Genomic DNA, 11,357 nt, shown 5'->3' on the forward strand with positions numbered 1-11,357 from the left:
TGCCAATAGTTTGTTTGAAATTTTCTCAACACCCTCAAGTATTATCTGAGGTATGAGATCGCTACCTAATATAATGTCCATTTGAGCGGGGATGTTGCAGTTGGGATCTGCTAGCTTTAGGTGTGAAACCTTTTGCCAATGCTTGCTATTTATATGATAGCTTGGAAGCACATTTGTTAGTTGCGGTAAGACTATAGCTTCTGCTTTAATTCTCTTATCCGCTTGGGGGGAAATTAGAGTAATGGGATTATTGTGAACTGAGGTATTCGTTTGAGATTTCCTCAACCTGAGTGGTCATGGTGGTAACTGGTTCCGAAACTAGTCCACTTAGGATCCACCCAAAAATAGTATTTTGTGCCAATAGTATGTTTGAAATTGAGGTATTCATTTGAGATTTCCTCAACCTGAGTGGTCATGGTGGTAACTGTTTCCGAAACTAGTCCACTTAGGATCCACCCAAAAATAGTATTTTGTGCCAATAGTTTGTTTGATATTTTCTCAACACCCTCGAGTATTATCTGAGGTATGAGATCGCTGCCTAATAGAATGTCTATTTGAGCGAGGGTGTTGCAGTTGGGATCTGCTAGCTTTAGGTGTGAAACCTTTTGCCAATGCTTGCTATTTATATGATAGCTTGGAAGCATATTTGTTAGTTGCGGTAAGACTATAGCTTCTGCTTTAATTCTCTTATCCGCTTGGGGGGAAATTAGAGTAATGGGATTATTGTGAACTGAGGTATTCGTTTGAGATTTCCTCAACCTGAGTGGTCATGGTGGTAATTGGTTCCGAAACTAGTCCACTTAGGATCCACCCAAAAATAGTATTTTGTGCCAATAGTTTGTTTGAAATTTTCTCAACACCCTCGAGTATTATCTGAGGTATGAGATCGCTGCCTAATAGAATGTCTATTTGAGCGGAGGTGTTGCAGTTGGGATCTGCTAGCTTTAGGTTTGAAAGCTTTTGCCAATGCTTGCTATTTATATGATAGCTTGGAAACATATTTGTTAGTTGCGGTAAGACTGTAGCTTCTGCTTTAATTCTCTTATCCGCTTGGGGGGAAATTAGAGTAATGGGGTTATTGTGAACTGAGGTATTCGTTTGAGATTTCCTCAACCTGAGTGGTCATGGTGGTAACTGGTTCCGAAACTAGTAAACTTAGGATCCCCCAAAAAATAGTATTTTGTGCCAATAGTTTGTTTGAAATTTTCTCAACACCCTCGAGTATTATCTGAGGTATGAGATCGCTGCCTAATAGAATGTCTATTTGAGCGGGGGTGTTGCAGTTGGGATCTGCTAGCTTTAGGTGTGAAACCTTTTGCCAATGCTTTCTATTTATATGATAGCTGGGAAGCATATTTGTTAGTTGCGGTAAGACTATAGCTTCTGCTTTAATTCTCTTATCCGCTTGGGGGGAAATTAGAGTAATGGGATTATTGTGAACTGAGGTATTCGTTTGAGATTTCCTCAACCTGAGTGGTCATGGTGGTAACTGGTTCCGAAACTAGTTCACTTAGGATGCACCCTAAAATAGTATTTTGTGCCAATAGTTTGTTTGAAATTTTCTCAACACCCTCGAGTATTATCTGAGGTAGAGATCGCCGCCTAATAGAATGTCTATTTGAGCGGAGGTGTTGCAGTTGGGATCTGCTAGCTTTAGGTGTGAAAGCTTTTGCCAATGCTTGCTATTTATATGATAGCTTGGAAGCATATTTCTTAGTTGCGGTAAGACTATAGCTTCTGCTTTAATTCTCTTATCCGCTTGGGGGGAAATTAGAGTAATGGGATTATTGTGAACTGAGGTATTCGTTTGAGATTTCCTCAACCTGAGTGGTCATGGTGGTAACTGGTTCCGAAACTAGTTCACTTAGGATGCACCCTAAAATAGTATTTTGTGCCAATAGTTTGTTAGAAATTTTCTCAACACCCTCGAGTATTATCTGAGGTAGAGATCGCCGCCTAATAGAATGTCTATTTGAGCGGAGGTGTTGCAGTTAAGATCTGCTAGCTTTAGGTGTGAAAGCTTTTGCCAATGCTTGCTATTTATATGATAGCTTGGAAGCATATTTCTTAGTTGCGGTAAGACTATAGCTTCTGCTTTAATTCTCTTATCCGCTTGGGGGGAAATTAGAGTAATGGGATTATTGTGAACTGAGGTATTCGTTTGAGATTTCCTCAACCTGAGTGGTCATGGTGGTAACTGGTTCCGAAACTAGTCCACTTAGGATCCACCCAAAAATAGTATTTTGTGCCAATAGTTTGTTTGAAATTTTCTCAACACCCTCGAGTATTATCTGAGGTATGAGATCGCTGCCTAATAGAATGTCTATTTGAGCGGGGGTGTTGCAGTTGGGATCTGCTAGCTTTAGGTGTGAAACCTTTTGCCAATGCTTGCTATTTATATGATAGCTTGGAAGCATATTTGTTAGTTGCAGTAAGACTATAGCTTCTGCTTAAATTCTCTTATCCGCTTGGGGGCAAATTAGAGCAATGGGATTATTGTGAACTGAGGTATTCGTTTGAGATTTCCTCAACCTGAGTGGTCATGGTGGTAACTGGTTCCGAAACTAGTCCACTTAGAATCTACCCTAAAATAGTATGTTGTGCCAATAGTTTGTTTGAAATTTTCTCAACACCCTCGAGTATTATCTGAGGTATGAGATCGCTGCCTAATAGAATGTCTATTTGAGCGGGGGTGTTGCAGTTGGCATATGCTAGCTTTAGGTGTGAAACCTTTTGCCAATGCTTGCTATTTATATGATAGCTTGGAAGCATATTTGTTAGTTGCGGTAAGACAATAGCTTCTGCTTTAATTCTCTTTTCCGCTTAGGGGGAAATTAGAGTAATGGGATTATTGTGAACTGAGGTATTCGTTTGAGATTTCCTCAACCTGAGTGGTCATAGTGGTAACTGGTTCCGAAACTAGTCCACTTAGGATCCACCCAAAAATAGTATTTTGTGCCAATAGTTTGTTTGAAATTTTCTCAACACCCTCGAGTATTATCTGAGGTATGAGATCGCCGCCTAATAGAATGTCTATTTGAGCGGGGGTGTTGCAGTTGGCATCTGCTAGCTTTAGGTGTGAAACCTCTTGCCAATGCTTGCTATTTATATGATAGCTTGGAAGCATATTTGTTAGTTGCGGTAAGACTATAGCTTCTGCTTTAATTCTCTTATCCGCTTGGGGGGAAATTAGAGTAATGGGATTATTGTGAACGGAGGTATTCGTTTGAGATTTCCTCAACCTGAGTGGTCATGGTGGTAACTGGTTCCGAAACAAGTCCACTTAGGATCCACCAAAAAATAGTATTTTGTGCCAATAGTTTGTTTGAAATTTTCTCAACACCCTCAAGTATTATCTGAGGTATGAAATCGCTGCCTAATAGAATGTCTATTTGAGCGGGGGTGTTGCAGTTGGGATCTGCTAGCTTTAGGTGTGAAACCTTTTGCCAATGCTTGCTATTTATATGATAGCTTGAAAGCATATTTGTTAGTTGCGGTAAGACTATAGCTTCTGCTTTAATTCTCTTATCCGCTTGGGGGGAAATTAGAGTTATGGGATTATTGTGAACTGAGGTATTCGTTTGAGATTTCCTCAACCTGAGTGGTCATGGTGGTAACTGGTTCCGAAACTAGTCCACTTAGGATCCACCCAAAAATAGTATTTTGTGCCAATAGTTTGATTGAAATTTTCTCAACACCCTCGAGTATTATCTGAGGTATGAGATCGCTGCCTAATAGAATGTCTATTTGAGCGGAGGTGTTGCAGTTGGGATCTGCTAGCTTTAGGTGTGAAAGCTTTTGCCAATGCTTGCTATTTATATGATAGCTTGGAAGCATATTTGTTAGTTGCGGTAAGACTATAGCTTCTGCTTTAATTCTCTTATCCGCTTGGGGGGAAATTAGAGTAATGGGATTATTGTGAACTGAGGTATTCGTTTGAGATTTCCTCAACCTGAGTGGTCATGGTGGTAACTGGTTCCGAAACTAGTCAACTTAGGATCCACCCAAAAATAGTATTTTGTGCTAATAGTTTGTTTGAAATTTTCTCAACACCCTCGAGTATTATCTGAGGTATGAGATCGCTGCCTAATAGAATGTCTATTTGAGCGGGGGTGTTGCAGTTGGGATCTGCTAGCTTTAGGTGTGAAACCTTTTGCCAATGCTTGCTATTTATATGATAGCTTGGAAGCATATTTGTTAGTTGCGGTAAGACTATAGCTTCTGCTTTAATTCTCTTATCCGCTTGGGGGGAAATTAGAGTTATGGGATTATTGTGAACTGAGGTATTCGTTTGAGATTTCCTCAACCTGAGTGGTCATGGTGGTAACTGGTTCCGAAACTAGTCCACTTAGGATCCACCCAAAAATAGTATTTTGTGCCAATAGTTTGATTGAAATTTTCTCAACACCCTCGAGTATTATCTGAGGTATGAGATCGCTGCCTAATAGAATGTCTATTTGAGCGGAGGTGTTGCAGTTGGGATCTGCTAGCTTTAGGTGTGAAAGCTTTTGCCAATGCTTGCTATTTATATGATAGCTTGGAAGCATATTTGTTAGTTGCGGTAAGACTTTAGCTTCTGCTTTAATTCTCTTATCCGCTTGGGGGGAAATTAGAGTAATGGGATTATTGTGAACTGAGGTATTCGTTTGAGATTTCCTCAACCTGAGTGGTCATGGTGGTAACTGGTTCCGAAACTAGTCAACTTAGGATCCACCCAAAAATAGTATTTTGTGCCAATAGTTTGTTTGAAATTTTCTCAACACCCTCGAGTATTATCTGAGGTATGAGATCGCTGCCTAATAGAATGTCTATTTGAGCGGGGGTGTTGCAGTTGGCATCTGCTAGCTTTAGGTGTGAAACCTTTTGCCAATGCTTGCTATTTATATGATAGCTTGGAAGCATATTTGTTAGTTGCGGTAAGACTATAGCTTCTGCTTTAATTCTCTTATCCGCTTGGGGGGAAATTAGAGTAATGGGATTATTGTGAACTGAGGTATTCGTTTGAGATTTCCTCAACCTGAGTGGTCATGGTGGTAACTGGTTCCGAAACTAGTCAACTTAGGATCCACCCAAAAATAGTATTTTGTGCCAATAGTTTGTTTGAAATTTTCTCAACACCCTCGAGTATTATCTGAGGTATGAGATCGCTGCCTAATAGAATGTCTATTCGAGCGGGGGTGTTGCAGTTGGCATCTGCTAGCTTTAGGTGTGAAACCTTTTGCCAATGCTTGCTATTTATATGATAGCTTGGAAGCATATTTGTTAGTTGCGGTAAGACTATAGCGTCTGCTTTAATTCTCTTATCCGCTTGGGGGGAAATTAGAGTAATGGGATTATTGTGAACTGAGGTATTCGTTTGAGATTTCCTCAACCTGAGTGGTCATGGTGGTAACTGGTTCCGAAACTAGTCCACTTAGGATCCACCCAAAAATAGTATTTTGTGCCAATAGTTTGTTTGAAATTTTCTTAACACCCTCGAGTATTATCTGAGGTATGAGATGGCTGCCTAATAGAATGTCTATTTGAACGGAGGTGTTGCAGTTGGGATCTGCTAACTTTAGGTTTGAAAGCTTTTGCCAATGCTTGCTATTTATATGATAGCTTGGAAGCATATTTGTTAGTTGCGGTAAGACTATAGCTTCTGCTTTAATTCTCTTATCCGCTTGGGGGGAAATTAGAGTAATGTGGTTATTGTGAACTGAGGTATTCGTTTGAGATTTCCTCAACCTGAGTGGTCATGGTGGTAACTGGTTCCGAAACAAGTAAACTTAGGATCCACCCAAAAATAGTATTTTGTGCGAATAGTTTGTTTGAAATTTTCTCAACACCCTCGAGTATTATCTGAGGTATGAGATCGCTGCCTAATAGAATGTCTATTTGAGCGGGGGTGTTGCAGTTGGGATCTGCTAGCTTTAGGTGTGAAACCTTTTGCCAATGCTTGCTATTTATATGATAGCTTGGAAGCATATTTGTTAGTTGCGGTAAGACTATAGCTTCTGCTTTAATTCTCTTATCCGCTTGGGGGGAAATTAGAGTAATGGGATTATTGTGAACTGAGGTATTCGTTTGAGATTTCCTCAACCTGAGTGGTCATGGTGGTAACTGGTTCCGAAACTAGTCCACTTAGGATCCACCCTAAAATAGTATTTTGTGCCAATAGTTTGTTTGAAATTTTCTCAACACCCTCGAGTATTATCTGAGGTATGAGATCGCTGCCTAATAGAATGTCTATTTGAGCGGGGGTGTTGCAGTTGGGATCTGCTAGCTTTAGGTGTGAAACCTTTTGCCAATGCTTGCTATTTATATGATAGCTTGGAAGCATATTTGTTAGTTGCAGTAAGGTTATAGCTTCTGCTTTAATTCTCTTATCCGCTTGGGGGGAAATTAGAGTAATGGGATTATTGTGAACTGAGGTATTCGTTTGAGATTTCCTCAACCTGAGTGGTCATGGTGGTAACTGGTTCCGAAACTAGTCCACTTAGGATCCACCCAAAAATAGTATTTTGTGCCAATAGTTTGTTTGAAATTTTCTCAACACCCTCAAGTATTATCTGAGGTATGAGATCGCTGCCTAATATAATGTCCATTTGAGCGGGGATGTTGCAGTTGGGATCTGCTAGCTTTAGGTGTGAAACCTTTTGCCAATGCTTGCTATTTATATGATAGCTTGGAAGCACATTTGTTAGTTGCGGTAAGACTATAGCTTCTGCTTTAATTCTCTTATCCGCTTGGGGGGAAATTAGAGTAATGGGATTATTGTGAACTGAGGTATTCGTTTGAGATTTCCTCAACCTGAGTGGTCATGGTGGTAACTGGTTCCGAAACTAGTCCACTTAGGATCCACCCAAAAATAGTATTTTGTGCCAATAGTATGTTTGAAATTGAGGTATTCATTTGAGATTTCCTCAACCTGAGTGGTCATGGTGGTAACTGTTTCCGAAACTAGTCCACTTAGGATCCACCCAAAAATAGTATTTTGTGCCAATAGTTTGTTTGATATTTTCTCAACACCCTCGAGTATTATCTGAGGTATGAGATCGCTGCCTAATAGAATGTCTATTTGAGCGAGGGTGTTGCAGTTGGGATCTGCTAGCTTTAGGTGTGAAACCTTTTGCCAATGCTTGCTATTTATATGATAGCTTGGAAGCATATTTGTTAGTTGCGGTAAGACTATAGCTTCTGCTTTAATTCTCTTATCCGCTTGGGGGGAAATTAGAGTAATGGGATTATTGTGAACTGAGGTATTCGTTTGAGATTTCCTCAACCTGAGTGGTCATGGTGGTAATTGGTTCCGAAACTAGTCCACTTAGGATCCACCCAAAAATAGTATTTTGTGCCAATAGTTTGTTTGAAATTTTCTCAACACCCTCGAGTATTATCTGAGGTAGAGATCGCCGCCTAATAGAATGTCTATTTGAGCGGAGGTGTTGCAGTTGGGATCTGCTAGCTTTAGGTGTGAAAGCTTTTGCCAATGCTTGCTATTTATATGATAGCTTGGAAGCATATTTGTTAGTTGCGGTAAGACTATAGCTTCTGCTTTAATTCTCTTATCCGCTTGGGGGGAAATTAGAGTAATGGGATTATTGTGAACGGAGGTATTCGTTTGAGATTTCCTCAACCTGAGTGGTCATGGTGGTAACTGGTTCCGAAACTAGTCCACTTAGGATCCACCCAAAAATAGTATTTTGTGCCAATAGTTTGTTTGAAATTTTCTCAACACCCTCAAGTATTATCTGAGGTATGAGATCGCTGCCTAATATAACGTCCATTTGAGCGGGGATGTTGCAGTTGGGATCTGCTAGCTTTAGGTGTGAAACCTTTTGCCAATGCTTGCTATTTATATGATAGCTTGGAAGCATATTTGTTAGTTGCGGTAAGACTATAGCTTCTGCTTTAATTCTCTTATCCGCTTGGGGGGAAATTAGAGTAATGGGATTATTGTGAACTGAGGTATTCGTTTGAGATTTCCTCAACCTGAGTGGTCATGGTGGTAACTGGTTCCGAAACTAGTAAACTTAGGATCCCCCAAAAAATAGTATTTTGTGCCAATAGTTTGTTTGAAATTTTCTCAACACCCTCGAGTATTATCTGAGGTATGAGATCGCTGCCTAATAGAATGTCTATTTGAGCGGGGGTGTTGCAGTTGGGATCTGCTAGCTTTAGGTGTGAAACCTTTTGCCAATGCTTGCTATTTATATGATAGCTGGGAAGCATATTTGTTAGTTGCGGTAAGACTATAGCTTCTGCTTTAATTCTCTTATCCGCTTGGGGGGAAATTAGAGTAATGGGATTATTGTGAACTGAGGTATTCGTTTGAGATTTCCTCAACCTGAGTGGTCATGGTGGTAACTGGTTCCGAAACTAGTTCACTTAGGATGCACCCTAAAATAGTATTTTGTGCCAATAGTTTGTTTGAAATTTTCTCAACACCCTCGAGTATTATCTGAGGTAGAGATCGCCGCCTAATAGAATGTCTATTTGAGCGGAGGTGTTGCAGTTGGGATCTGCTAGCTTTAGGTGTGAAAGCTTTTGCCAATGCTTGCTATTTATATGATAGCTTGGAAGCATATTTGTTAGTTGCGGTAAGACTATAGCTTCTGCTTTAATTCTCTTATCCGCTTGGGGGGAAATTAGAGTAATGGGATTATTGTGAACTGAGGTATTCGTTTGAGATTTCCTCAACCTGAGTGGTCATGGTGGTAACTGGTTCCGAAACTAGTCCACTTAGGATCCACCCAAAAATAGTATTTTGTGCCAATAGTTTGTTTGAAATTTTCTCAACACCCTCGAGTATTATCTGAGGTATGAGATCGCTGCCTAATAGAATGTCTATTTGAGCGGGGGTGTTGCAGTTGGGATCTGCTAGCTTTAGGTGTGAAACCTTTTGCCAATGCTTGCTATTTATATGATAGCTTGGAAGCATATTTGTTAGTTGCAGTAAGACTATAGCTTCTGCTTAAATTCTCTTATCCGCTTGGGGGCAAATTAGAGCAATGGGATTATTGTGAACTGAGGTATTCGTTTGAGATTTCCTCAACCTGAGTGGTCATGGTGGTAACTGGTTCCGAAACTAGTCCACTTAGAATCTACCCTAAAATAGTATGTTGTGCCAATAGGTTGTATGAAATTTTCTCAACACCCTCGAGTATTATCTGAGGTATGAGATCGCTGCCTAATAGAATGTCTATTTGAGCGGGGGTGTTGCAGTTGGCATCTGCTAGCTTTAGGTGTGAAACCTTTTGCCAATGCTTGCTATTTATATGATAGCTTGGAAGCATATTTGTTAGTTGCGGTAAGACTATAGCTTCTGCTTTAATTCTCTTTTCCGCTTAGGGGGAAATTAGAGTAATGGGATTATTGTGAACTGAGGTATTCGTTTGAGATTTCCTCAACCTGAGTGGTCATAGTGGTAACAGGTTCCGAAACTAGTCCACTTAGGATCCACCCAAAAATAGTATTTTGTGCCAATAGTTTGTTTGAAATTTTCTCAACACCCTCGAGTATTATCTGAGGTATGAGATCGCTGCCTAATAGAATGTCTATTTGAGCGGGGGTGTTGCAGTTGGCATCTGCTAGCTTTAGGTGTGAAACCTCTTGCCAATGCTTGCTATTTATATGATAGCTTGGAAGCATATTTGTTAGTTGCGGTAAGACTATAGCTTCTGCTTTAATTCTCTTATCCGCTTGGGGGGAAATTAGAGTAATGGGATTATTGTGAACTGAGGTATTCGTTTGAGATTTCCTCAACCTGAGTGGTCATGGTGGTAACTGGTTCCGAAACAAGTCCACTTAGGATCCACCAAAAAATAGTATTTTGTGCCAATAGTTTGTTTGAAATTTTCTCAACACCCTCAAGTATTATCTGAGGTATGAGATCGCTGCCTAATAGAATGTCTATTTGAGCGGGGGTGTTGCAGTTGGGATCTGCTAGCTTTAGGTGTGAAACCTTTTGCCAATGCTTGCTATTTATATGATAGCTTGAAAGCATATTTGTTAGTTGCGGTAAGACTATAGCTTCTGCTTTAATTCTCTTATCCGCTTGGGGGGAAATTAGAGTTATGGGATTATTGTGAACTGAGGTATTCGTTTGAGATTTCCTCAACCTGAGTGGTCATGGTGGTAACTGGTTCCGAAACTAGTCCACTTAGGATCCACCCAAAAATAGTATTTTGTGCCAATAGTTTGATTGAAATTTTCTCAACACCCTCGAGTATTATCTGAGGTATGAGATCGCTGCCTAATAGAATGTCTATTTGAGCGGAGGTGTTGCAGTTGGGATCTGCTAGCTTTAGGTGTGAAACCTTTTGCCAATGCTTGCTATTTATATGATAGCTGGGAAGCATATTTGTTAGTTGCGGTAAGACTATAGCTTCTGCTTTAATTCTCTTATCCGCTTGGGGGGAAATTAGAGTTATGGGATTATTGTGAACTGAGGTATTCGTTTGAGATTTCCTCAACCTGAGTGGTCATGGTGGTAACTGGTTCCGAAACTAGTAAACTTAGGATCCCCCAAAAAATAGTATTTTGTGCCAATAGTTTGTTTGAAATTTTCTCAACACCCTCGAGTATTATCTGAGGTATGAGATCGCTGCCTAATAGAATGTCTATTTGAGCGGGGGTGTTGCAGTTGGGATCTGCTAGCTTTAGGTGTGAAACCTTTTGCCAATGCTTGCTATTTATATGATAGCTGGGAAGCATATTTGTTAGTTGCGGTAAGACTATAGCTTCTGCTTTAATTCTCTTATCCGCTTGGGGGAAATTAGAGTAATGGGATTATTGTGAACTGAGGTATTCGTTTGAGATTTCCTCAACCTGAGTGGTCATGGTGGTAACTGGTTCCGAAACTAGTTCACTTAGGATGCACCCTAAAATAGTATTTTGTGCCAATAGTTTGTTTGAAATTTTCTCAACACCCTCGAGTATTATCTGAGGTAGAGATCGCCGCCTAATAGAATGTCTATTTGAGCGGAGGTGTTGCAGTTGGGATCTGCTAGCTTTAGGTGTGAAAGCTTTTGCCAATGCTTGCTATTTATATGATAGCTTGGAAGCATATTTGTTAGTTGCGGTAAGACTATAGCTTCTGCTTTAATTCTCTTATCCGCTTGGGGGGAAATTAGAGTAATGGGATTATTGTGAACTGAGGTATTCGTTTGAGATTTCCTCAACCTGAGTGGTCATGGTGGTAACTGGTTCCGAAACTAGTCCACTTAGGATCCACCCAAAAATAGTATTTTGTGCCAATAGTTTGTTTGAAATTTTCTCAACACCCTCGAGTATTATCTGAGGTATGAGATCGCTGCCTAATAGAATGTCTATTTGAGCGGGGGTGTTGCAGTTGGGATCTGCTAGCTTTAGGT

This window comes from Bactrocera oleae, chromosome X (genome assembly GCF_042242935.1).
Source record: "Bactrocera oleae isolate idBacOlea1 chromosome X, idBacOlea1, whole genome shotgun sequence".
Classification (NCBI taxonomy): Eukaryota; Metazoa; Arthropoda; class Insecta; order Diptera; family Tephritidae; genus Bactrocera; species Bactrocera oleae.